Here is a 24,516-nt window from a genome sequence, read left to right on the forward strand (position 1 = left end):
CCCAGGGCACCCATGCAAAGGGTTCCCAACCTGTTAGAACTAGACCAACCCATAGAGAAAGGAGAGAGCTAGCCTTGCCTTCTCCTACCTCTAGCATACAGCTCGAGGAGCACCATTGTATTCACTTGAGCCTTAGTGATCATGCGGAGACCCTGCAGAGTAGGACTAGGGGTGTTATCTCCTAGGAGAGCCCCGAACCTGGGTAAAGTGCACCGGCGTTTGTGTCTACGCCTTATCCCGCTTCCAGGCACCGGCGACGTTCTACTCGCTCCCACCATGATAAGCCATCCATTGGTATATGTCGCACCCAACCCCCGACATTTGGCGCCCACCATGGGGCGAGGTGCACCGTCGTCCGGAGACCTATTCTGGACGGGAACCCTTTTTCTCCCTAGCGAGCGCAGCCAGCCCGGCATGCCAGACGGAGTCTACGCCGACGCGCTGCACGGCGCGGAGGTCGCCTGCGCGGCGAGCTGCCTCGCCGACCTTATTGGCGAGGTTCGCCTCTCCGATGAGCCGGCGTCCGATGCGGGCAATGATGGCCCTGAGAGCCGCGTCGTCAGCTTCCTCGATCAGCTCCACGTCGCCAACGAGCCTGCTGTAGACTTGGAGTCTGTTGGCTCCACCGACCCGATGCTTGTCGATTCCAACACTGTGTCACTTGACGCGTTCCCCACCAACGTGGTGGTCTACGACGAGCCGCTTCCTCGCGCGGAGAGCGGCGAAAGCGCCGTCATGGAGGTGCTAGTCATCGGCCACAGCGAGCACTCCGGCGGAGGTGCTCATGACCCGCTCGATGCGGCACTTCAAGACCTGACGGCGCCCATCCCAGAAGACGTCGATGCCGAGATGCTGGAAGCACGCCGCATCCAGCTTGTCGAGGGCTCCAAGAAGCTGGCCAGCATGAGACGCCTATCGGAGGCCTACCAGCGCAAGATGGACCGCGTTGTGGGCGGCACGCCGGCTCCCGATGGGCCCAGCCGCCTTGGCACGGGCCGGCAGCGCGATGTGGCCATCGCCAACCTGTTCGGGGTAGATCGCCCCGTCTATGCCACGCCTGCGGAAAATATCCGAGCTGCCCAGGCGGCAGCGGAAGAGCTGGACAAGTTCGAGGGCGAAGAGCGTCGCCAGATGGCTGAGCGCGTCCAGCGACTCCTCGACGCGGCTGCTGAGCAGCACGAGGCCGGTTGCCGCACTGAGGTGCCTCACCGGCAAAATGACGATCTGCCTCCCCACCGAGATCAAGGTGCGACATCTCGGACACCGACTGGTGGTGTCCGCGGAAGAAGAGACAAGGAGCCGGCTGCCTGCCGCAGCCGGACTCGCATCACCATTGAGCGCGACCAAGACGGCCGCCCGAGAGCAGTGGAATGACGGGATGACTGTCTACCTCCTCCCCCTCGCAGGGAAAGGCGCGTCTCCCCGCCGCCTGTTGAACACCCGACACTTGGCGGCCGCCTTGGCCGCCGAGAGGGAGTCGGAGAGAACTATGCCCGCCACCGGATCGACCATCTCCACCGATCCCTGGCGCTAGAAGAAGATGATGAGCTGGGTCCGCCTTGTTTTGGCCCCCGCATTCGAGACGAGCCCTTCCCCAAAGGGTTCACGCTCCCAAGAGATACGCCCAAGTACACCGGCTCCGTGAAGCCGGAGGACTGGCTGGTCGACTACTCCACAGCCGTCAGCATCGCGAACGGCAACAAGCGCGTTGCTGTGAAGTACGTTCCGCTCATGCTCCAGGGCACGGCCCGGACATGGCTGAACAGCCTAAAGCCCCGCAGCATCAACAGCTGGGTCGACTTCACCGAAGCCTTCGTCCGCAACTTCACCAGCACGTACAAGCGGCCGCCCAAACCTCGCCAACTCTCCTTGTGCGTACAAGGCCCCAGCGAGTCGACTCGCGACTACCTCACGCGCTGGGCCGAGCTCCCCAACTCTTGCGAAGGCATGCACGAGGTGTAGGCCATCGAGTACTTCACTGCTGGGTGCCGAGAGGGCACCCTCCTCAAGCATCGACTTCTTTGCGACGAGCCGGCGACCCTCGACGAGCTGCTGATCATAGTAGATAAATATGCCACGGCCGACTCCTCCATGAAGGCAGAAATCCAAGTTGATGCATCTGGCGAAGTGGCCCCTCAGGCTCCTCGGACCCCGGCTGGCGACACCAGTCGGTGCCAGCAACCAAGCGACAACAAGCGCAAGGCCATGCAGCCGGCTTCCACAAGCCGGCAGGTGGCGACAGTCGAAGCCCAGCAGCCAGAAGGGCAGCCTCCATCCAAGCGCCAGAAGGGCGGCAAGCCCAATTGGCTACCTGCTTTCTCGTATGAGCAGACTCTTGACGCACCCTGCAAGTTCCACAGTGGCGCGAAGCCGTCCAACCACACCACTCGGAAATGCCATTGGCTCACCAGGATCGCCAAGGGAGACGGCCTTCTGCCTCCTCCGCCTGCTGGGCAGCCGCCTCCTCCTCCCCCCCAGCAGCCGGCGGTTCGACCAGTCGGAGCCATACAAGACGAGTATCCTAAAGAGCACGGAGCTTATGTCGTGTTCACCAGCGTGGCCGACGACAAGCACAGCAGACGGCAACGATAGCAAGAAGTGAATGCGGTGGCATTAGAGACCCCCGAGTTCATGCACTGGTCTGAGAAGCCCATCAGCTGGAGCAGAGCCGACCGCCCGGAAGTAATGCCCAATCCTGGCTCGTACGCCCTGGTTCTGGATGCCACCTTTGCCACAGATAGGCGAGCTACTCGTTTTTCCCGAGTTCTGATAGATGGCGGCAGCAGCATCAACATCCTGTACAAGGATACCATGGAGAAGTTAGGAATCAAACAAAGGCAGCTTCAGTCCAGCCGGACCGTATTTCATGGCATAGTTCCTGGCCTCTCCTGCTCACCAATCGGCAAGATCCAGATAGACGTCCTCTTGGAGACAAGGATCATTTCCGCCGAGAGCCAGTCTGGTTTGAGGTGGTGGACCTTGAAAGCCCATACCATGCACTACTTGGCCGGCCTGCTCTGGCCAAGTTCATGGCGGTCCCCCACTATGCCTACCTCAAGGTGAAGATGCCGAGTTCCAAGGGAATTCTGACCATAGCAGGCGATTACAAGAAGTCGTCCGCTTGCGCAGCAGATAGCAGCCGGCTGGCCGAGTCCCTTGTGATCGTGGCTGAAAAGCGGCTCCTTGACCGAGTTGTGGCGATGGCAGGCAAGCAGCCGGAGATGTCACCCAACCCCAAGGAGTCGGAAGCCGAGGGCTCGTTCAAGCCAGCCAAAGAGACAAAGAAGATACCCTTGGACCCGGAGCACCCGGAGAGGTACGCTGTCATAGGTGCAAACATTGACAGCAAATAGGAAGGCGAGCTCGTCGATTTCCTCCGTGAGAATCCGTACATCTTTGCATGGTCACCCAAAGACATGCCGGGTGTTCCGACGGATTTCACCGAGCACAAGTTACATGTCCGGTCTGATTCCAAGCCAGTCAGGCAGCCCTTGCGCCGACTATCAGAAGAGAAGAGAAGAGTCATTGGAGAAGAGATAGCCCGGCTGCTGGCGGCCGGCTTCATCATGGAAGTGTTCTTTCCAGAGTGGCTGGCCAACCCAGTCCTTGTGCTGAAGAAAAACAAGCAGTGGCGCATGTGTATTGATTACACCAGCCTCAACAAAGCCTGCCCCAAAGATCCGTTTGCTTTGCAAGAATTGACCAAGTGATAGACTCCACAGCCGGATGCGAGCTGTTGAGTTTCTTGGATGCATACTCAGGGTATCACCAGATCAAGCTGAACCCAGCCGACAGACTGAAGACCGCCTTCATCACGCCATTTGGAGCCTTCTGCTACTTGACCATGACGTTCGGCTTGAGGAATGCCGGCGCCACGTTTCAACGTTGCATGCAGAAGTGCCTCCTCAAACAACTCACCAGAAACACCCACGTTTATGTGGACGATGTTGTGGTGAAGACGGAGAAGCGTGGAACGCTGCTAGAAGACCTCAAGGAGACCTTTGAGAACTTGCGCCGATTTCAAATCAAGCTCAACCCGGAGAAATGCGTCTTCGGAGTACCGGCCAGCCAGCTTCTTGGATTCCTGGTCTCAGAGCGCGGCATAGAGTGCAACCCTGTGAAGATCAAGGCCATCGAGAGGATGGAAGTGCCCACCCGACTGCTGGATGTGCAGAAGTTCACCGGCTGTTTGGCGTCCATCGGCCGTTTCATCAGTCGGCTGGGAGAGAAGGCTCTTCCCCTGTACCAGCTCATGAAGAAGACCACTTTTTTCAAGTGGAACGACAAGGCGGATGAAGCTTTTCTCCAGCTCAAAAAGATGTTGACTACTTCACCTGTCCTGGCGGCTCCGACTCCTAAGGAGATTCCATGCTCCTCTACATCGCCGCCACCAGCCGAGTGGTCAGCACAGTCATAGTGGTAGAGCGCAAGGGGGAAGGCAAGGCACTACCAATCCAGAGACCGGTGTATTACCTGAGTGAAGTGCTGTCAGCTTCCAAGCAAACCTACCCCCACTACCAAAAGATGTGCTACGGCGTGCACTTTGCTGCCAAGAAATTGAAGCTGTATTTTCAAGAGCACCCAATCACTGTGGTCTGCACAGCTCCACTGGTCGAGATCATTGGAAGCCGGGATGCTTCAGGCCGACTGACCAAATGGGCCATCGATTTGGCCCCCTACACCATCTACTACCAGCCTTGCACCGCCATCAAGTCACAAGCGCTGGCCGACTTCCTCGTCGACTGGGCCGAGACCCAGTACCTGCCGCCAGCGCCCGAGTCCACCCATTGGCAGATGCATTTTGATGGTTCCAAGATGCGCACCAGTTTGGGAGCCGGCATCGTCCTCACCTCTCCCAAAGGCGACAAGCTCAGATATGTACTGCAAATCCATTTTTCCACCTCCAACAACGTCGCTGAATACGAGGCACTCATTCACAGGCTCCGGCTTGCCAAAGAGCTCAGCATTCGCCGGATCCTGTGCTATGGTGACTCTGACTTGGTGGTCCAGCAGTCGTCAGGCGACTGGGACGCCAAAGATGCAAACATGGCGAGCTACCGCTTCCTCATACAGCAACTCAGTGGATATTTTAAAGGGTGCGAGTTTCTCCATGTGCCAAGAAATGACAATGAGCAAGCAGATGCCTTGGCACGAATCGGCTCCACCCGTCAAGCAATACCGACCGGCGTCGCCCTACAACACCTCCTCAAGCCGTCTGTCAAGCCATCGCCAGAGTCGGATTCTATCTTCGTGCCAGCTCCTCCTGAAGCAGTCGGATCCGACTTGACAGCTCCAGCAGCCGGCACGGTAATTCCGGCAGGCGGCCCGGGGGCCACGGCAGCCGCACCCGGCCCCGGGGCTTCAGAACCCGGCCCGGGGACTGCAACGGTCAGCCCGGGGATTTCAGAGCCCGGCCCGGGGACTGCACCAATCGGCCCGGGGACTTCATCAACTCAGCAAGCAGCAGCGGCAGCTCACTCCAACCCGCCACCTCCCGGCCCAACCGCCCTTGTGCAAGTAGCAGTCCTAGCAGTCAAAGAAATCGCAGCACCTTCATGGGCCCAGCCCATCCTCAACTTCCTGGTGCACAAAGAGCTGCCGACTGATGAGATCTCGGCCCGGGAAGTGCAACGCCGGGCAGGAGCATACACCATAGTCAACAGAGAGCTTGTGAGGCGCAGTGTCACTGGTGTCTACCAGCGCTGCGTGGAGCCGGAGCAAGGCCAAGCAATCCTCAAAGACATCCATCAAGGCGAGTGTGGCCACCATGCGGCTTCAAGAGCACTTGTCGCCAAAGCTTTCCGCCATGGTTTTTTCTGGCCGACTGCTCTAGAAGACGCCAAAGACTTGGTCCAAAAATGCAAAGGATGCCAGAAGTTCCGTTCCAAGCCACATTAGCCGGCTTCTGCACTCAAGACTATCCCCATTGCCTGGCCCTTTGCTATCTGGGGCCTGAACATGGTGGGACCATTCAAGACTGCATGAGGTGGCAAGACTCATCTGCTTGTCGCAGTAGACAAGTTCACCAAGTGGATAGAAGCAAAACCAATCAAGAAGCTGAACGGTCCGACTGCTGTGGCTTTCGTTTCCAACATCACATCCGGTATGGCATACCACACAGCATCATCACCAACAATGGCACAAACTTTGCCAAAGGCGCCTTGGCCCGTTTCTGCGCGACGCAGGGCATCCGACTGGACCTAGCGTCCGTTGCCCATCCGCAGTCAAACGGCCAAGTAGAGTGAGCAAACGGCCTCATCTTGTCCGACATCAAGCCCCGACTGGTCAAGCCTCTGGAGCGTTCGGCCGGCTGCTGGCTCGACGAGCTGCCAGCCGTCCTCTGGAGCCCGCGCACAACTCCGAACAAGTCAACCGGCTTCATGCCTTTCTTCCTCGTCTACGGTGTCGAAGCCGTCATCCCAACGGACATAGAATTCGACTCCCCTCGAGTCACCATGTACACCGAAGAGGAGGCAGAAGAAGCACGTCAAGACGGCGTCGATCTGCTGGAGGAGGGCCGGCTGTTGGCACTCAGCCGGTCCAGCATCTACCAGCAGAGCCTGCGCCGATACTACAATCGAAAGGTCAAGCCGAGATCTTTCCAAGAGGGAGACCTTGTGCTCCGGCTGGTCCAGCGAACAGCCGGCCAGCACAAGCTCTCAGCGCCTTGGGAAGGCCCCTTCATCATCAGTAAAGTGTTGGGCAACGACTCCTACTACCTGATCGATGCCCAGAAGCCTCGAGTGCGCAAAAGGGACGACTCTGGCAAGGAGACAGACCGGCCATGGAATGCAAATCTCCTCCGAAGATTTTACAGTTAACGCAGTATGTACCACGCTACCTTTTGTATTAAAGTACGAAGACTCTGGGTCCCCCAAGAAGAGCTCGGGGACTGCCCTCTTTTATCTATATGATAAGAATCATGCCTATGAATGTGTCATTTTCTTTATGCCGCTTGGTATTGGGTCCGACTAGTCGGCCCGGGGACTTGCCGCCTTGTACTATGAAATGCTTCCTGCAGCCGGACAAGTAATGTGTTGGCACTTAAGCCGTCTCCTGCCAGAAGCCGTAGCTCGCAGAGCGACTGTCTGGCGGGCAGGAGCAAGGTAGAAAGGGTGCCCACATGAAAAATGGCTAAGGACACAAAGCATGCGCATAGTTTCAGCCGGCTTCCCACCTTCTACGACCGGCTGTTGAGCAACCGGCCGGCCGGCTTCTACTTAACTTGCTAAAATGTTCTAAAAACGGCTAAGTACTTGCCTCCCCGGAAGTAGCTAAGTGCTTGACCCAGCCGCAGTCCGCAGAGCGACTGTTCGGCTGGCAAGACGGCAACCAAGGGAAGGCGGCAAAGGAAAAAGCCAAAGAGCAGCAAGCAAGAAAAGATAGAACTCGGAAAAATATTTACATAGCAAAGGCCCTTGGCCGATATTCAACAGAAGTTTGAGATACACCCCGCGGATGGAATTGTGCAAAATTAACAAGTTCGTCGAGACTGATAGACAGGTGAAGCAAAGATAAACCGGTGGCCTAGGGAGCGGCAGACGGGTTCAGTGGATGGGAGGAGTCGGTGGCGCCGGTTGGTGGAGCGGCCAGCTGGACAGTCTCCGCTTGGTCGCCTCCAGTGGTAGCCGGCTCGGTTGGGCGTGGCTCGTTGCTGGAGGCGCGGTCGAGCTGAGGCTGGCCGTCCGCTCCGACCTCTGGCGCCTCCTCTTCGCCTTCCTCCTCCGCCTCACCTTCTTACTCGCGCGCTGGAGTCAATCACCTCCGCCGAGTCCTCGCCGTCTTTCGGGTTCAGCACGAACCATTCTGGTGGCGCCTCGGCGCCGTTCTCAACCCGCTCCGGGACGAAGATGCTGGTGTCGGTGTACTCGGCGATTGACGCCGCACGCTTGACGAGGTCATCTTCCACGATCGCTAACTCCTCCTAAGTCTCCAGCCGGAACGTGGCTAGCTGGGCTAGACTTAGCCCAGGGTACCACGCCTTGACGAATTCCAGGGCCCGGCGCGCTCCAGCCTGGGCCGAGGAGCCCTTCCAGGCTTCAAGATGGCCGGCCGCCACCTCCAGCCAGTTGGCAGTCCGACTGGGAGTGCGCGGTGCCGGCATGTCCGGCCACAGGGCGGCGATTGTCTGGGCGCCGGCACACTGAAGACGGCGCAGCATCCGGTGAGCCGGCCGAAGACGGGCCTCGATGCTCAGGATCTGCTCGCCAAGGGTTCAGGGGGTGTCGGCGGCGATCTGTGCGTCGTCCGCCCTCCGTCCTTCACGATCGGCTTCAATGGCCTGATTAACCGCGTCCGAGTGACCAGGGAAGAAGTCTGCCAAGATAGAAAGCAAAGAGCCAAAGTTAGAGACGAGAAGCCCGCTCGACCAATAGTCGGCAGCTCAAAGAAGGAAAAAGAGGGAAGCTCACCATCGACTATGTCCTCGATCTCGTGAAAGCCGGAGGCCAGCATTGCCTCCTTGTCGGTCCAGGAGGAGCGTTCGGTCGCGAACTCAGCAAGGAGGCCGGTCTCCTTGTCCTCCACCTCCTTTTGGGCCTTCTTGAGGAGCTCCTTCTGTTTCGCCAGTTGCGCGACAAGCCGGTCGCGCTCTTCAGCCAGCTTGCTGCGCTCCTCCTCCTTAGCGCGCATCGCAGTGTTGGCTTTGCCCAGCTGCTGCTGCAAGGTGGCGTTGGCCTCTGCGGAAGAAAAGAAGAAGCGAAGGCATCAGCTGCCGACAGAGAAGAGGCACAGTCGCCGGGGAGATCCGGCCCGACTGCTCAGCAGTCGGCCCGAATCTCGGGGACTACAGCCCGCGGGTACGCCAGCGCGCCCCCGCGGAGAAAGGAGTCATCAAAATCAACAGAAAGAAGAACAGTCGCCGGGGAGATCCGGCCCGACTGCTCAGCAGTCGGCCCGAATCTCGAGGACTACAGCCCGCGGTGCGCCAGCGCGCCCCCGCAGGAAAAGGAAGAAGACTCACTTCGGCTCTCCGACAAGTCGGCAACGCGTTGATCCAGCTCCTGGACCTTGGAGTTGAAGGCGGCAGCACAAAGGTTATGATAATCCTGCAGCAAGGATATCAGCACTTAGAGCCTGCTAATTAAAGTTCCGAGCCGCCTGCTCAGCAGCCGGCCCGAAACTCGGGGACTACACCCAGTAGGTGCGCTGACGCGCCCCCACGAAGCAGTACAAGAGTTAAAAACGAAGAAGCAAGAAGCATACCCGGATGGCCTCTCGCGATGCCATATACGCCTTGTTGCAGTTCTTGATGGCATTGGCTTCAGCGCGGAGTTTGGTTTGAACATCCAGCATCGCCTTGTTCAGAGGGCCCGTCCCGCCAACCCGTACCCACCCAGTGGGCGCGGCGCTGGTCGCCTCAGTGTCCGGGATCGAGGAGCTCGCGGCGCCAGTCTCCAGCGGGCATGGCGCCGAAGCCGCCTTTGCAAGTCGGCAACGCGCCGGTGTGCCGACCTCAAGAATCAGGCCCGTCGCCACCTCGTTTTCAGTTGGCGGCACCGGCGGGTCAGCCGGCTGCTCGCCTTACGCGCTCCCGGACGGCGGCGGTGGAGGCACAATCACGTCCGGCATAGCGACGTCGCCGCCGTCCCTCTCCATGATCGGGCGCTCGTCGCCGGCCTCCCCAGTCTGTGCCACGAACTCCGGAGGTGGCGGCGCACAGCTCAGGGGAGTGCTGAAAATCGCCGACTGGCGGTGCGCGGCTTCTTCAGCCTACTTCTTCGCCGCGTCGGCGGCCTCGGCCTCCGCCAGTTTCTTCAGGGCGGCGGCCTCCGCCTTCTCCAGGCGGGCGGCTTCCTGTTCCTCGTGTGCTTCCTGCGCGTTCCGCTCCCTCGCCTCCCGGAGGTCGGCGGCTGGATCGATCCGCCGAGTGGTGGTGGAGGTTTCCGCCGACCCCACAATGGAGGCGGCGGCCGATTTCTCGAGAGAGAGCGGAGCCCTAGATCAAGGGAAACAAAGTGAAGAAACTCAGACAAGATCAACAAGGAAAAAAATGAAGGTACGAGATAAAGGCGGTACTTACGCAGAAACCAGCTACGGCTTCTTCACCTCCTTGCGAAAGCGGATGGCCTTTGCGGCCACCTCATCCCGCTTGGTCGCTGCGGCTGAGCCCTTGGGCTTCTTCGGCCGACTGTCGAACAAGCTCGGCGCGGCCCTGCGCTTCTTCGCGCCGCCTTGGGCATCCGGCGCGGCAGACGAGCTCGCGCCCGGCTGACTGGCTCCTGGCTGGAGGCGCGGGGCGACTTCCCCAGCGTCGTCATCAGGCCAGTCCTCGAGGCTGGCTCCGAGCCTCGAGCCGCCTGCTTCGCCGCCTCCTCCCTCGGTGTCATCCTCCAAGGCCGCCGCTCCCAAGTCGGGGTCGTCGACGTCGCTCTCCGCTCGGTCGGGGAGGAATTGGCGCTCCCGCCCCGCGGCGCCGGCTGCTGGCTGGAGGAAGGGGCTCTAATCAAAAGCCGATTGGTCAGGCCGGACAGGACGAACTCGGCAACAAAGAGACAGGGAAAAAGACAGATGACTTACCATAGGCGGGGGGTTGGCGCGTGAATACGGCTCCTTGCCAAACCGCCACTCCTCCGTGAGCTCGCAGTTCGCAAGATAGTTCACCATGAGAGCTACCTCCGCGTGAGGCATCTCCTTGGTGCACAGTCGACTCGGGTCCCGATGTCCGCTCATCTGGCAGATCATGTGAGGGCAGCTCTGGAGCGGGAGCACTCGGCGCGCCACGAAGGCGGATAGCAAGTCGGGCCCGGTCAGGCCCTCCGACTGTGTCAGCACTCAGAGCCGCGCGATGGCGGCGGCTCCAGTGGGCGACAGCGTCCTGGCCCGGTACGACCAGTTGGGCTGCCTCCCAGCCGGCGGGCCGGCTTCGTAAGCCGGCAAGTTGACCCAGTCACCCTCCACGAAGACGCTCTTCACGTAGAAGTACGACCGTTGCCACATCTTCACCGACTTAATCAGCGGGATGGGGGGAACGGATTTTCGGCCGCCGGCCTCCGCACCGCGATGAACGCATCGCATTGTGCCGGCACGCCCGCGACGAGGGTGCCGAGCTTGATGTAGAAGAACTTCCCCCAGAGCTCGATGGTGGGGAGGACGCCGAGGAAGCCTTCGCACAAGGTGACAAAGGCGGACAGCAGCACCACCGTGTTCGGAGTGAGGTGGTGCGGCTGGAGACCGTAGAACTCGAGGAAGGACTTGAAGAAGCTGCTCGCCGGCAGGCCGAGGCCGCGCAGGCAGTGCGAGCGGAAGACGACCCGCTCGCCCTCCTCCGGCGCCGGCGAGATCTTCCACTTCGGAGCGAGGCGGACCTTCACGTAATCTTTGTCGGGCAACCGCCGCGTCTGGCTGAGGAAATCGATGTGGTCATCGTGAACTTCGGAGCCGTCCCATGCTCCGGAACGTGCCATGGGGGGCGTGGGATTGGAGGATGAGCTCATCAGAGACGACCACCACAGCGCTCAGCGTGGCTTGGGGGTGCTACGGCAAGAGGAGGAAGGAGGAGGAAAGAATGGGAAGGAGGGACACGCGCGCTCCGCCGCTCCCCCTCCTCCCCCTACTTATAGGCCAACGGGCTGCGAAGCCGAGGGGGCGATCGTGGGATTTACTGCGCCCACGCCCCCACGTTTATCGCGTGAGTTACTGCGCGCAGTAACTCCGCGGGAACCTCAACCGCCCACCTCGGCCGCAGCGGATCCGCTCACGTGCCGAGGTGTGGTAGTGGCGGGCCCCGCCAGCAGGCGCGTCCCATCGCGGCGTGGGTTGGCAGACTGGCCCGGCCGCTCGACACCACGTGACATGCCCACAACGGGCGGCGGCCTGGAGGCTTAGCTAGCACGCCACTTGGTTCCCGCCGACGCATTCGAAGTTTGGATAAGTCAGACTGGACAAGGCCGACTCCCACCAGTCGGCACGACAGAAGTCGGACGAAGCTCCACCTCAAGCACTCGGAGAAAGAAACTGCTGAGGCTCCTCGGCTGCTCAGCCGCGGCACCTCACCAGCTTCGGGGACTACTTTCGGAGTAATGGGCAACGGGTAGGCTAACCTGAGACCCGGAACCTTTCAGGACATCGGGGCAGGCTGCGTCCCTCAAGGCACCAAGACGGAGTGCCGCCTTCTGGTGGCCGGCTGGAGGAATAGCCGGCTGCCCGTAAACGGCGAGTTCCAAAGGCCGGCATCAAGACAAGCCGACTCCTAGTAGGCGGCTTCCAGAGAAGCCGGCCCCTAGCAGTCGGCCCGAGGCGTCAACCACGCCTGCGCCCCCATCAAGGAAGACAAGACAGGGAGTGGCTACAGTACAGCCCATCCCCCCCCCCAAATCCCGGGATGGGCGTGGCCACAGTGCACCGTACCGGCGGAGATCTCCGCCCGGCGCGGCACTGTTGCCATTCCACCCCTGGCGTCACCACAAGCACGCGGAGCCCTGCTCCCACGACGGCCTGTCGGTACGGCCCAAGGACGATGGGCCCCACCAGTCAGCGAGAGCCCGGAAGACGGCCAGAGCCCCACCAGTCGGACCCGAGGGAGGTCGGCCTCCAGCAGTCGGTCCGCCCCTTCCTCGGGCCCCACGCGCCATTAACCAGACGAGACGCAGAGTGGCTACAGTAATCGCCCGCCAGGCGGCGGAGCTGTAGCCATGCTCCCCTGACCGTGCCTGCGTCATTAGCATCACGACAACAGTGATCAGGCGCCGACAAGACCCGTGAGCGGCGGGGGCGGCCTGTCGGCCCCGTACCAGACCAGTCAGCGGGGCCCACCAGGCGGCGGGCCCCACCAGACGGCGGAGAAGCCGGCAACTAGAGAGACTGACAGCCGGGTCCTACACCCGGCCGGATTACCATTGTACCCCTGGGGGTAGGCCTATATAAACCCCCTAGGGCGCCCATGCAAAGGGTTCCCAACCTGTTAGAACTAGACCAACCCATAGAGAAAGGAGAGAGCTAGCCTTGCCTTCTCCTACCTCTAGCATACAGCTCGAGGAGCACCATTGTATTCACTTGAGCCTTAGTGATCATGCGGAGGCCCCGCAGAGCAGGACTAGGGGTGTTATCTCCTAGGAGAGCCCCGAACCTGGGTAAAGTGCGCCGGCGTTTGTGTCTACGCCTTATCCCGCTTCCAGGCACCGACGACATTCTACTCGCTCCCACCATGATAAGCCATCCATTGGCATATGTCGCACCCAACCCCCGACACCCAGTCCGGACAATCTGGTGACCCTCGTTGGAGTTGCCCTTACCCCATGGACGGCTCATCACCCTTTGCTACCTACCCCACTCCTATCTAAGCTCCAATGCCTCGCACCCCCCCCCCCCCCCCCCCCCCTCGAGCAAACGCCTTGTAGCACACACAAAATACAGTTCTTTTTATATTCACGACAACTTCCCCCAAAAGATGCCCCATCCTAGTTTTTTTTCATAAGCTTTGTTCGTTCCTATAATCTAAGTTTTAGGGACAAACTAGTTTAGATTATACGAATGAATGAGGAGGGCAACTTCTGGGAGAAATTGTCGCATGATCTAAAAACAACCGACCCATAGTTATCCATTGCTCCCGATGCAAACGCGCGGCCTTGTGATTAGGTCGTAGGGGCACACATGTTACTCATCCACTTGTTGTGAGTCCTAGATGTTGGTGCTCACTATTGTCGTTCGCCGCCACCTCGGATCGTCGGCTGCACTAGCCAGCTGTGTTTTCTACGTTTTCCTCCTTCACCCCCTTCGCGTCGCCACCCTCCCACCTCCCAAATCAAAATGTGATCACATTTTCGCTTCTTAAGACCAAGCAGATGACCAATACATGGATATTATATGCTGACAAAGGCGGACAACATGATATCTTCGACACCATGGTTGCGGCGAATGCAGTAAGCTTACATACCTTCTCCATATCCAAATCGTTGTTTTGTGAAAATGTCAATATTATCGGATGCAAGAGCAACAAAGGATGCATTGACGATAATTTTAGTTCATGTATGACCACCATCTAAATAGCGACAATGACACTCTTGAGAAGAGAATAAAAAGGTGATTAGTTGCAACCAATTCATATTAACATCTTTTTTATGTGCATTCTCGTATTGAAAAGTCAAATTTTTGGTGTTTTCTTCAAGAAAAACGAGCAATTACCAATGTTGCCCAAAAGTTGTAACATTGATAACTATTTACAATTTTCGGTGTTTTGTTGGTAATAGACCAATGTTAAAACCTCAGGGGAAGCAACTATTATAAGCACACACTTCTCTTTGGGCGTCGGTGTGGAGCAGGCTACTGCCTGAGCCGAGCTTGGCACCCTATTGTGTTCCACCTGGTTTTCTGCACTGTCCACTGGTGGCCTCTTTAGCACTAGGAAGTGAGAGGAAGCATGAGTTGACATTAGAGTACATTTCTTAGTTTCCTTCATGTTACATTTGTGTGTTCTTGGCGTTCATGTCTTGACGGAGAAGGCGCCGTACGTAGTAGAAGCCCCATGGCTCCATTCTCATCCCGGTGTGCCTTCATAATCAAGATCAATGATGCCAACGTTAGGGTTATTGTGTTGGTGTTTCGTTCTGAAGGACGTCGACTCTATATCTGGACATCTGGCGGATTATCTTCTGGTATTTTGATCTATCTTCATGACGTATCCTGGTGATGACGATGCATGCTTTGTTTTTTTGTCAACTAAAAAAAGTACTCCCTTTGTTCCAAAATAAGTCTATTAACCTAGGGAGTGACTGATTTTCAGTCATCTGTTTTTCCATTTGGTTTAGGTCGTTTTTCTTGTCCACACAGTTCTTTACACGTATCTTTGTAGTAGTTTCAGTCCAGAAGACTGTAGAGCCAAAAAAGCGATTGTTTTCATTTCAGTTTCAGGTCGTATTCTCCCTCCCCTCGTCGACCTTCAAACACATGTTGGTGCCTCTCCCTAACGGGTCACTTGCAAACCCGCTACTGATTCATACCGTGACATTTTGTGTGGACACAGACTAAATGGGAGTGACAGTATAGCTTAAAAAAGTAACAAAAATAGGAGCCAAGTAAACATGATGCTGGATGCAAACCAGAGTCTCGCTTAGCTATATGTCCCTTTAACTTTCTTATCTAGTTCAAAACTGACCACAACAAGAATATACTGGAGACCAGAAAACTAAGGATTGAATGGTCACACTGAAAATGAACAAAAAAAGATGCACACATGGCACCCCATGTATCCGTTGCTCAATACAGTAGAGTTTCATACAGCTTTGCACTCTTTCTTGCCTTCTTCTTGATGTCTTCCGTGAACACAACAGCCTCAAGCGCTAGATCAGCCTGGTTGGGAGGTGGCGAAACCATGCAAATCTGCAACTTTGGCACTGGTCCATCGAGTACAAAACGGAGCAAAACTCCCTCACTGAGATTGTTCAACCTGATGAAGTCCTCCCACCCAATGCCACAGATGTAGGTCCTCCTGTGTTCTTTCCTGACCTCAATGATGAATTTCCACCCCTCACATTCCTGAAAAAGCATGCGGTCGCCAGTGGCGCAATTGAATTCGACCATTGAGTGGCATGGGATAAACTGCAGAAAAAAGCAAAAAAAATAGAAAAGGAAGAACAAAAGATAGGCTATTCTCATGCTTGTTGGGGCATGAGACGTTTGCAGATGAGACTGACAAATAGCTAAACTCTAAAAATTGATAGACTAAAAAAGAAATGAATGCAACAAAAGTAATGATCGAAAATTAGAAAAAAAGAAATCTAAGAAAAAGCTAAAGTTGCTATAATTCTATCAGCTAAAAGGACTAAGTTTATATCTGACAAGAAAAAAATGAAAACATACACAAACTAAAGAAGAAATGAAATGTTTAACTGAACAGGACAACTATCATGCTATCATAAAACATACAGGTAGGTGTGGTAATTTCCACATCATAACCTCCTATAAATGAGTGATGAATGAAAAATTGACCATAACAGAGAAGTAGACTGTAGTGATAAATTAATAACTGACCATGACAGGGAACTAGACTATACTGATAAATTAAGCATATTCAAAACTAAGTTACCACTGAGCTTTCAATGTCTTCAGACAATCAAACACCAAAATTTAAACCCGATGAGCGATGGCTAGCTCAGTCGGACTTGTAGATTGGGCACACCATCCCTGTTACTGTTACACATGTGGCAGAAAAAAACTATTTGTTAGCAAAAAGATGACTGAAAAATTAAGAATAGAGACTCACCAGATAACTAATTTAAACTACAGGAATTATAAACACATGTCAAGTCTAACCATTTCAAAATGAATGCTGAAAATACAAGAACAACAAAATAAATTGAAAATAATAAGCTGAATGGAAAGTTGGTAGGAGGTAGGATCCTACCCGGTCTAGGGCGTAGGTTGTACGAGAAGGAGGGGGGTTGACGGAGATGCGATCGCGGCTGCCGGCGGCGGGACACCGTGGCGCAATGAAGAAGAGGCGGCAGCGGCGCAAGAGGCGGCTAGGGTTAGGTCTCCCGGCTCCCTTCAGGAAGCCGATCAAATAATGATTGCTTCTTGCTTGATTAGATTGATACATCTCCTCTCCTTATATAGAGAGGTTTACTTGACTCCTAAGCAAACGATCCTAATAACGATAAGATAATTGGGCTAAGCCCCTAATAACGACAAGATAACTTGGGCCACAACCCACTGGGCTAAGCACTAATATGCCGGTCATAACACTTCTCCCCGCTTGCACAAACAGCTCGTCCTCGAGCTGTAAGGTGGGGAAGCGCTTGCTGAACTCCTCGAGGTGATTAACCAGCGTCAAACACCTTCGCGACAACTGGGGCGGCCAGGTCGGCAGCGACGGCGTCCTCCTCAATGTAGTCTGCAACCTCCAGGTAGAAGAGTCGCGGGCAGACGTGGCCGGGCGTGTAGGGCTCATCGCAATTGAAGCACAACCCTTGGCGGTGACGCTCGAGTAGCTCGGCCGAGGTGAGCCGGCGGAACAGGCGCGCTGCGGTCGCGGCGAGGAGTGCCGCAGAAGCCTGAGCAGGCCGACCCTGCGCGGGAACATCCGGCCAGGGTAGTGGCCCAGCGGACCGGGATGGTGATGCCTGCTGGATGGCCACCGCGCGGCGCTCGAACGCGCGGGCGTAATACATGGCCGTCTGGAGATCCTGGGGTTCCCGAAGCTCCACGTCCATGCGGATGTGATCCGGAAGTCCACCAACGAAGAGGTCGGCACGCTGCTGTGCCGTCACGCCCGACGCGTGGTATGCCAGGGCCTGGAAACGGTCGGCGAAGTCCTGAACCGTGGAGGTGAAGGGAAGGTGGCCTAGCTCTGCCAGGCGGCTCCCGCGGATCGGTGGCCCAAAAGGAAGGAGGCAGAGCTCGCGGAAGCGCTACCAAGGGGGAATGTTGCCCTCGTCCTGCTCGAGGGCATAGTACCAGGTCTGTGCCGCGCCGCGGAGGTGGTAAGAGGTGAGCCAGGTACGCTCCGAGGCGAGGGTGCGCTGCCCGTGAAAGAACTGCTCGCACTGGTTGAGCCAGTTGAGGGGGTCCTCTGTGCCGTCATAAGTGGCGAAGTCCAGTTTGGCAAACCGCGGCGGTGTCTGAATCGGAGCGCCGTGGCCAACTGGCTTGGAGGTGCGAAGCATCGAGGATTGGGGCGCCTGGTCAGTATGGCCGCGGCCCGTGGAGTGCCCCGCCGAGCCGGAGGGATCGCCGAACTGCAGAGTGGGTGACGGCGGGTCTCCAGCCGACGTGTAGACGGGTGGCGACGATGATCCGGCCAGCCAGGCCAGTATTGGGGACGGCGACGGCGGGAAGCGCACTTGCTGGATCGGTATGCCTCCCTGTGACGGTGACCCGGGCCCCGTGCTGGCCGGTGACGGGGCCGGCAGCTGCGGCGGCACGAACCCGGGTGGCGTGGGGGGCGCCGCGAGGGCCAGGACCAGCCACTGTGGCCATTGAGGCACGGCAGCGGGCGGCGGTGGGGCCGGCAGCTGCGGCTGCGGCTGCCCGGACACGGAAGGCGTAGGGGGCGCGGCGATCGCCGGAGCCGGCCACTGCGGCTAGTGGGGGGCGACGGCGGGCGACGGCTGACCGGGCCAGTGGTGGTGTAGAGGCCCGATCGGCTCCGTGGTGGCCCCGTACCAAGGCAGGGCGACTGGCCCGGTCGCGGCGGCTGCCCGTAGGGCCCGGCCAGGTAGAGGCGTATGCCCTGGACGGTGGTGACGAGGTCGTTGAGGATCCCGGTCATCTCCGCCGGCGAGTAGACGGCGACGGGCGGCGCGGTGAAGGGCGGCGGCATCTGGCCTGTGGAGGCGCCGGTGGTGGAGTCTAGCGGCACGGTGGGGAGAGCCAGCAACGCGGTGGAGAGAGGCAGCGGCGCGGTGGTGACGGGCAGCGGCGGGTTGGGTGGTGGTGTAGACATGATCGGAACCGAGCTACCTGATACCAAATTGGTAGGAGGTAGGATCCTACCCGGTCTAGGGCGTAGGTTGTACGGGAAGGAGGGTTGACGGAGATGCGATCGCGGCTGTCGGCGGCGGGGCGCCGTGGCGCGATGAAGAAGAGGCGGCGGCGGCGCAAGAGGCGGCTAGGGTTAGGTCTCCCGGCTCCCTTCGGGAAGCCAAGCAAATAATGATTGCTTCTTGCTTTATTAGATTGATACATCTCCTCTCCTTATATAAAGAGGTTTACTTGACTCCTAAGCAAACGATCCTAATAACGATAAAATAATTGGGCTAAGCCCCTAATAACGATAAAATAACTTGGGCCACAACTCATTGGGCTAAGCCCCTAATATGCCGATCATAACAAAAGTACACTAATAAATGACTGAACTTAAAACTGATAGACAAGAACAAATAGTGACCAAATAACTAAAGAGAACTAAAATGAGACACTTAAGATACTGAACAAACACTAGCGAAATAATAACCACTTAATATATAGCTGAAGAGAAATGAGACTGATACTTACGTATACTAACGACTAAAAACTGAAAATAATCTAACAAAAAAACTAGTGCAAAAAGCTGAAATTTTTTAGCACTTACAGGAACATAAGATTCACAACAGAAATAATCATCTACTAAAAGACAAGACCCATGAGAGATAGGACTGAAGAAAGATGCAAATGATAATTAAATATGATAAAATGAAGACTGATAGAAAGAAAAAATCATACTGAAGGAAAATTAAATGAAGACTTTCCATCCTGTATAAATGACAAGATGAAGAAAAACAAGGCAGATAAATGAAGAATGACAGGAAAACAGATAAATGAAGAAATGAAATAGCAAGCCTACAGAATGACAAGCAATGTACAGACTGCAAAAATAGAGGGGGCAAGACTGAAGACGGATGAGAATGAGGATTCGGTAACAGCCATGCCTATCTGGAGCCACTTTAAGTAGGACACTCCTATTTATATACAAAAAATGAAAACTAAAGAAAAAAGAGTGAATAGTTACCAAAAGGATAGCCAATTTTAAGTTTTGAACTTGAATTTTAAAAGGTAGACACTTAAGTAGGACACTACAAACTGATTTGCAAGAAGAATAGTAAGAAGTCAGTTGTTCATCTTAGAATGAATATATACAGAAAATGATAGATAACAACATAAGAGACCAGAACAGGAGACTTAGGAAGAAATGGACAAAAGACACTAGAGTGAAGAAAATGAACAAAAACCACTAGGTCGTGACCACACACATCTCTAGCCAGCTGGCCAGCACCTTAGAATAGTGTATAATGACATCGGCGATTCTTGCTCGTGCAACACTAGCGATCTTCCTAGAAAAGATTAGCATATGAGAATGGGCCAGAGCTCAACTGATTAGGAAAACCCCAAAAAGGGAAACTTGGCCACCTCAAGCAATCTGGTTGAGACTACTCATAGAAAAAAATTGGTGGGACTACAGCTTTTGCATAACTATCAATACATTCGCAGAAAAAAATGCCCGTATGAATTGGTTGGGGGGAATGTAGATGTTTTTAACAAAACACTAGAGACGAAAAGAAAGATGGGGTTGCATAGACTACAACTTAAGCTATATAAAGTTGCAATGAAACATTCTGATTTTTGAAGAAAAATAATGGTCGAGGGAAGCAACAAAAACTGACATGCATACTCGCTGTACAAGCTTAATGACCGAGAAACAGGGACTTAGGTGAGAAAAAAAAGAGAGAGAAAGACATAGAGACAATAAAATAAGATGGAACACCTCAGAGTATGTGATTCAGGGTACTGCTTGTACCAAATTGCTGCAGATTTTCATATGTGCAGAATGTAACACAAGACTACAGCATTCATGGACACCATGAATGAAAACAAACACCTAGTAACTAGTATATGTAGTATACTATCTTTACAAGATAGCACGACTTTCACATTAAAATAAAATTGAGCATATGGTAGCATTTTAGTTCCATCTTGACACAACAAAATCATCACAAAGTGTCACATCACAAAAGCATTGCTATTACCTTCTTTTTCATTGACCCGCTGCAGAGACTTGCAAAACTGGGATTAGGACTTGATTGCTGCAGATTTGCAAAACTGAACCCGAATTAACCTATACAAAACACAGAGAATTGGGATTTGAGATTTGCTTGTGTTTTAGGGTTCAAGAAGAGAGAGGACAGACTCACAGACACAAGAATAGAGAGTAATGAGGCGCCACATGAAGAAGGGAGGGGGAGGGGTGCCATGGGAAGGGAGAGAGGGGCACCATGAGAGGGGAGCGAGGGAGAGAGAGAAGGCGCCATGGTAGGGAAGGGCATGCCGGAGGAGAGGGGCAACAAATGGACAGAAGAAAGGGAGGAGATATGCTAGAGAAGATAATATCTGAAGGTTTACCTGCGCCGCCGTCGCCAGGACCTCGCCGCCGCCTCCTCGAGCTCGCTGTTGTCGCCATGGATGAGGAGGAGAGACCAGATCCTACACGCGACCCTGGAAAAAAAGAAGCGGGCGCAAATAACCCAAACCGATCGACTGAGACCCACTAAGACAAAGCGGGCCCGAAAAAGTCACCGCACCAGCGTAGATCTCAGAACTAAATCCAACGATTGAAAATTCGACCTGAAGCCAATATGAAAACAGACGACTGATTTTTAGTAAAACTAGCAAAACGGCCCGTGCGTTGCAACGGGAAAAAATATCACACGTGGTTCAAGATTTTAGCAACCCAATCACCGACTTGCATATGTCTAGTGCATTCAAGCACTGGCTCTGCTGCCATGACCTCTAAACTCTCCTCACGCTTCCATCTTTCGCTTCACTTTGATGTCTCACACTGGCCACTATAAATAAAGCCCACGCGACCTTATTTATCCGGTACCGAGTCTTTCCACTTATTGGGCGTCATAACCACACAGTTCATCCCTCTGCAGAACCTGCACTTTACTGGGTCCGTCATTGTCGGATTATACCCACACCTCACCCTTTGTTTTGTTTATTTTCGTAATTGCCAGATTATAACTACACCTTACCCTCAGTTTTTTTTCCGAAGAGGCTTGTTGATTGTTTATTTGGGGTCATATGTAAATTAGTGGGGTCTTGTGTAAATTTGCGAGGTGGTACTATTAAAAAAATTAGGAATAGATGATACTATTAATCAATAAATATCTATACCTACCAATAAAGCACAACTATTCTCTTTGTCTCCCAAAGTTGTGCCAACTATTTTGGTTACCTCCCAAAATTTGAAGTTTGTGCCAACGTCTATACATTTAATCTATTGTATGTCCGTATCTAAAGAGCAGATGGCAAAATAATTTATTTCATGGAAACTAACTGCATTGTAGTCTCAGGGCCGGCCCTGTGTTTCGGGGGGCCCTAGGCGAACTCGGCAACATGGGCCCCTATGTCCTAAGGCAATATACATGTATGTGTGTGCTTGATACATAAGCAATATATATATACAACTTATTAAGAGTATGCCTGGCCATACCTCGGGCCGGGCCTAGCCAAGCCCGACAAAAAAAACCCAGGCCCAAGCCCGGCCCGGCCCGGCCATCGGGCCTGTTTCCTGGGCCCGAGCCCGGCCCGAACACGTAAAAGCCCGTCGAGCTCCGGGCCGGCCCGGCCCGACCTTCAGAGAAATGCAAAAATGACGGCCCAGGCCCGGCCCGGCCTTCGGGCTCAAGATCTAGGCCCGAGCCCGGCCCGGGGGTAGCGTCGGGCCAGGCCGGGTCGGGCTTTTTCGGGCCGGGCCGGGCTTCCCATGGCCAGGTATAATTAAGAGTGACTTTCAACCACATATCTTTAGTTTAAAATTTGACTATAATAATTCGACTGACTCCATCGACAACAATAATAACCAAATTCTACCTGATTCCATCGATAACAATAATACTAAAAAGATAGCAAAATGAAACTAACATGACATGATTACCTCAAATAAGAACCAAATTCGATTGAATCCATCGACAACAATAATACTTTAGTGCTTCAGAAAAATTTTCTTTGGACGTTTCTTGATGCAAAGTCATTAAGGGCACAATCAAGATCAACATTGTCCAAGATATCCTTCTCAATGCAACACATAACCACTTTCTGTCAACAAACTCACCATTACTTAACTTTCTGGAGTTAAAAGCATATGAAAAGTGTCTACCAATGGTGTCCTTCTCGAACTCCTGATCTGGTTGTCTAATAGGTTCCTTCTCAATTAAAATACCCTTTTGCTATTGTCATGAATTTCCCATGTTCTTGGATCAAAAATAGATGAAAGGTAATCTTCCTGTTCATCATAAAAAATAGATTAGGAATTTATACATAGGATGATTGGAACCCTAGACGTACATCGATGAATAGTTGAATAATACTTGAATACGTACATATTAAATAAAGAAAAAAATATACTAATGAAATTGTCAAATTGGGGTTGGGGGCATGGATGAGGTCATCAGGAACATGGATGGATCATGGATACATACTGATTCTATGGTGTGTTCACGGCGTTGCAGACTTGCAGTCGACCAACTTGACGCCTTCCCGGATGCCGGATGGCCGTGTGGCCGCGGCACGCGCAGCGGCGGCAGATGAGAGGAGGAAGACGATTAGACAGATGAACCGACGAGAGGAACTGACGAAGGAAAACGAGCAGGCAGCCGTGCCTCGCATCTGGCACCGATCGCGCGCGTGACGCTTGGCTAATCGATCGCTAGTTATCCCATCTGGCCATGTCGTTTGGTTTCTTCTGTAAAAAAAATTTACCTATTTTTGCTGGCCTATAGTATACATACACACTACATCATGGCCCCCCCTTCGCCTGGGCCCTGGGCCGTCGCCCCATCGGCCATACCCCAAGGCGGGCCCTGTGTAGTCTAAGTCAAGAAAACATGCAAATACACTGGCTATCTTCGCCTGCCTGTATGCTGGCCACAATTTGTCAATCTGTTGATTTTAGCCGCCAACAACTCTTGCGTGCGTACACAGATTGTGTGCCTTTTGATCTGCTAGCTTCGTATACATAGCTACCTAGCTTCCTCATGAGATCAACCATGATGCTTGCTTGGTCTTGTCCTGTGTACGTCACCATGTATAATAGGAGATTGATCATCCCAGAAAGTGAGGAGCACCAGGACATACCTTTCAAACTCTAGCTTCTGGACGACAATACCATTCAGCAAAAGCTCCGGAGTCAAATATTCCCATACCTGAAATGCCAAGAAATTGCACAATTGATACATAAATTCGAGGGATAGAGATAGCACATAAGAACTTATAAGTACCGAAGGTATATGGCGCCAGTGTATTGGTAAATACCATTCTTAATGAACCGTAAACAGATGTTGCAGTCTTGTTAATAAGAGATTACAAAGGCTCCTTCCAAATTCAAATTCTTATTCTTCATCATAGACACTGTGATCCTCCCCAACAGCTGACAAGCCATCAAAACATACTCAGCATAAAAACAAGTTAAGAAAATATATAATGATGTCTAGAAGTCCTTGAATTGTATCCATGACAGCCGCAGAAAAAAAGTGACAATTGTCCAATTTATGGCAACACAAAGTGCACATCAAGAAGAAATAACTAAGGCATCAAGACAGAATGTAACACAGGTCACAAGAAAATCTTCTAAGTAACAGATACAGGGCTGCACTTTGGCTCCATAGCATACTTACTGTACCTCACATATTCTTTTTAGTATTCGCTGCAATCACAAGGTCTCAGAATTTTTGCTGTAATTTACATAACTTGAAAATCAAAATCATTTTTTAGCATTGCCATAAACTACTAAAAAATTAGTCACTTGGACAATTCATCAGATCCAAAAATTAAAATATATATTCAGAACATTAAATCTCACACCGGAAGACAGTTGAGAAGTCAACTGACACTAAGAAATGAACGCAGCAAAGGGTACATATTTTTTACTACAAACCACAACATGATGCGGATCATCACTACCAAAACAAAATGGACATTGCCATGGATAGAGGTAGGATAACCAATTTCTTTGAAAGAAGGGAGGTAGGATAACCAGTTGCATACCTTCTAGGCTTAGCATGCTGGAGCCCTGGAAATACAGGTCAAAACAAAGCGACACAACCC

General features: G+C 53.8%; 1 long non-coding RNA gene and 1 other non-coding gene across 2 annotated transcripts; both read right to left on the minus strand.

Annotated features, from left to right (window-relative positions):
• Positions 1 to 14,974: 14,974 nt before the first annotated feature.
• LOC109762331 (uncharacterized) lies at positions 14,975 to 20,930 on the minus strand. Its single transcript, XR_005755305.3, has 4 exons — positions 20,812 to 20,930; positions 20,439 to 20,527; positions 16,022 to 16,125; positions 14,975 to 15,471 (listed from the first exon to the last, which is right to left on the minus strand). It is a non-coding gene; the product is annotated as an uncharacterized protein (transcript).
• Positions 20,931 to 22,525: 1,595 nt separating this feature from the next.
• Positions 22,526 to 23,839, minus strand: LOC123493805 (uncharacterized). The gene is made up of 3 exons (XR_006663125.2): positions 23,725 to 23,839; positions 22,893 to 23,615; positions 22,526 to 22,696 (listed from the first exon to the last, which is right to left on the minus strand). It is a non-coding gene; the product is annotated as an uncharacterized lncRNA (long non-coding RNA).
• Positions 23,840 to 24,516: the final 677 nt, after the last annotated feature.

The sequence above is a fragment of the Aegilops tauschii genome, chromosome 1, assembly GCF_002575655.3.
Source record: "Aegilops tauschii subsp. strangulata cultivar AL8/78 chromosome 1, Aet v6.0, whole genome shotgun sequence".
Classification (NCBI taxonomy): Eukaryota; Viridiplantae; Streptophyta; class Magnoliopsida; order Poales; family Poaceae; genus Aegilops; species Aegilops tauschii.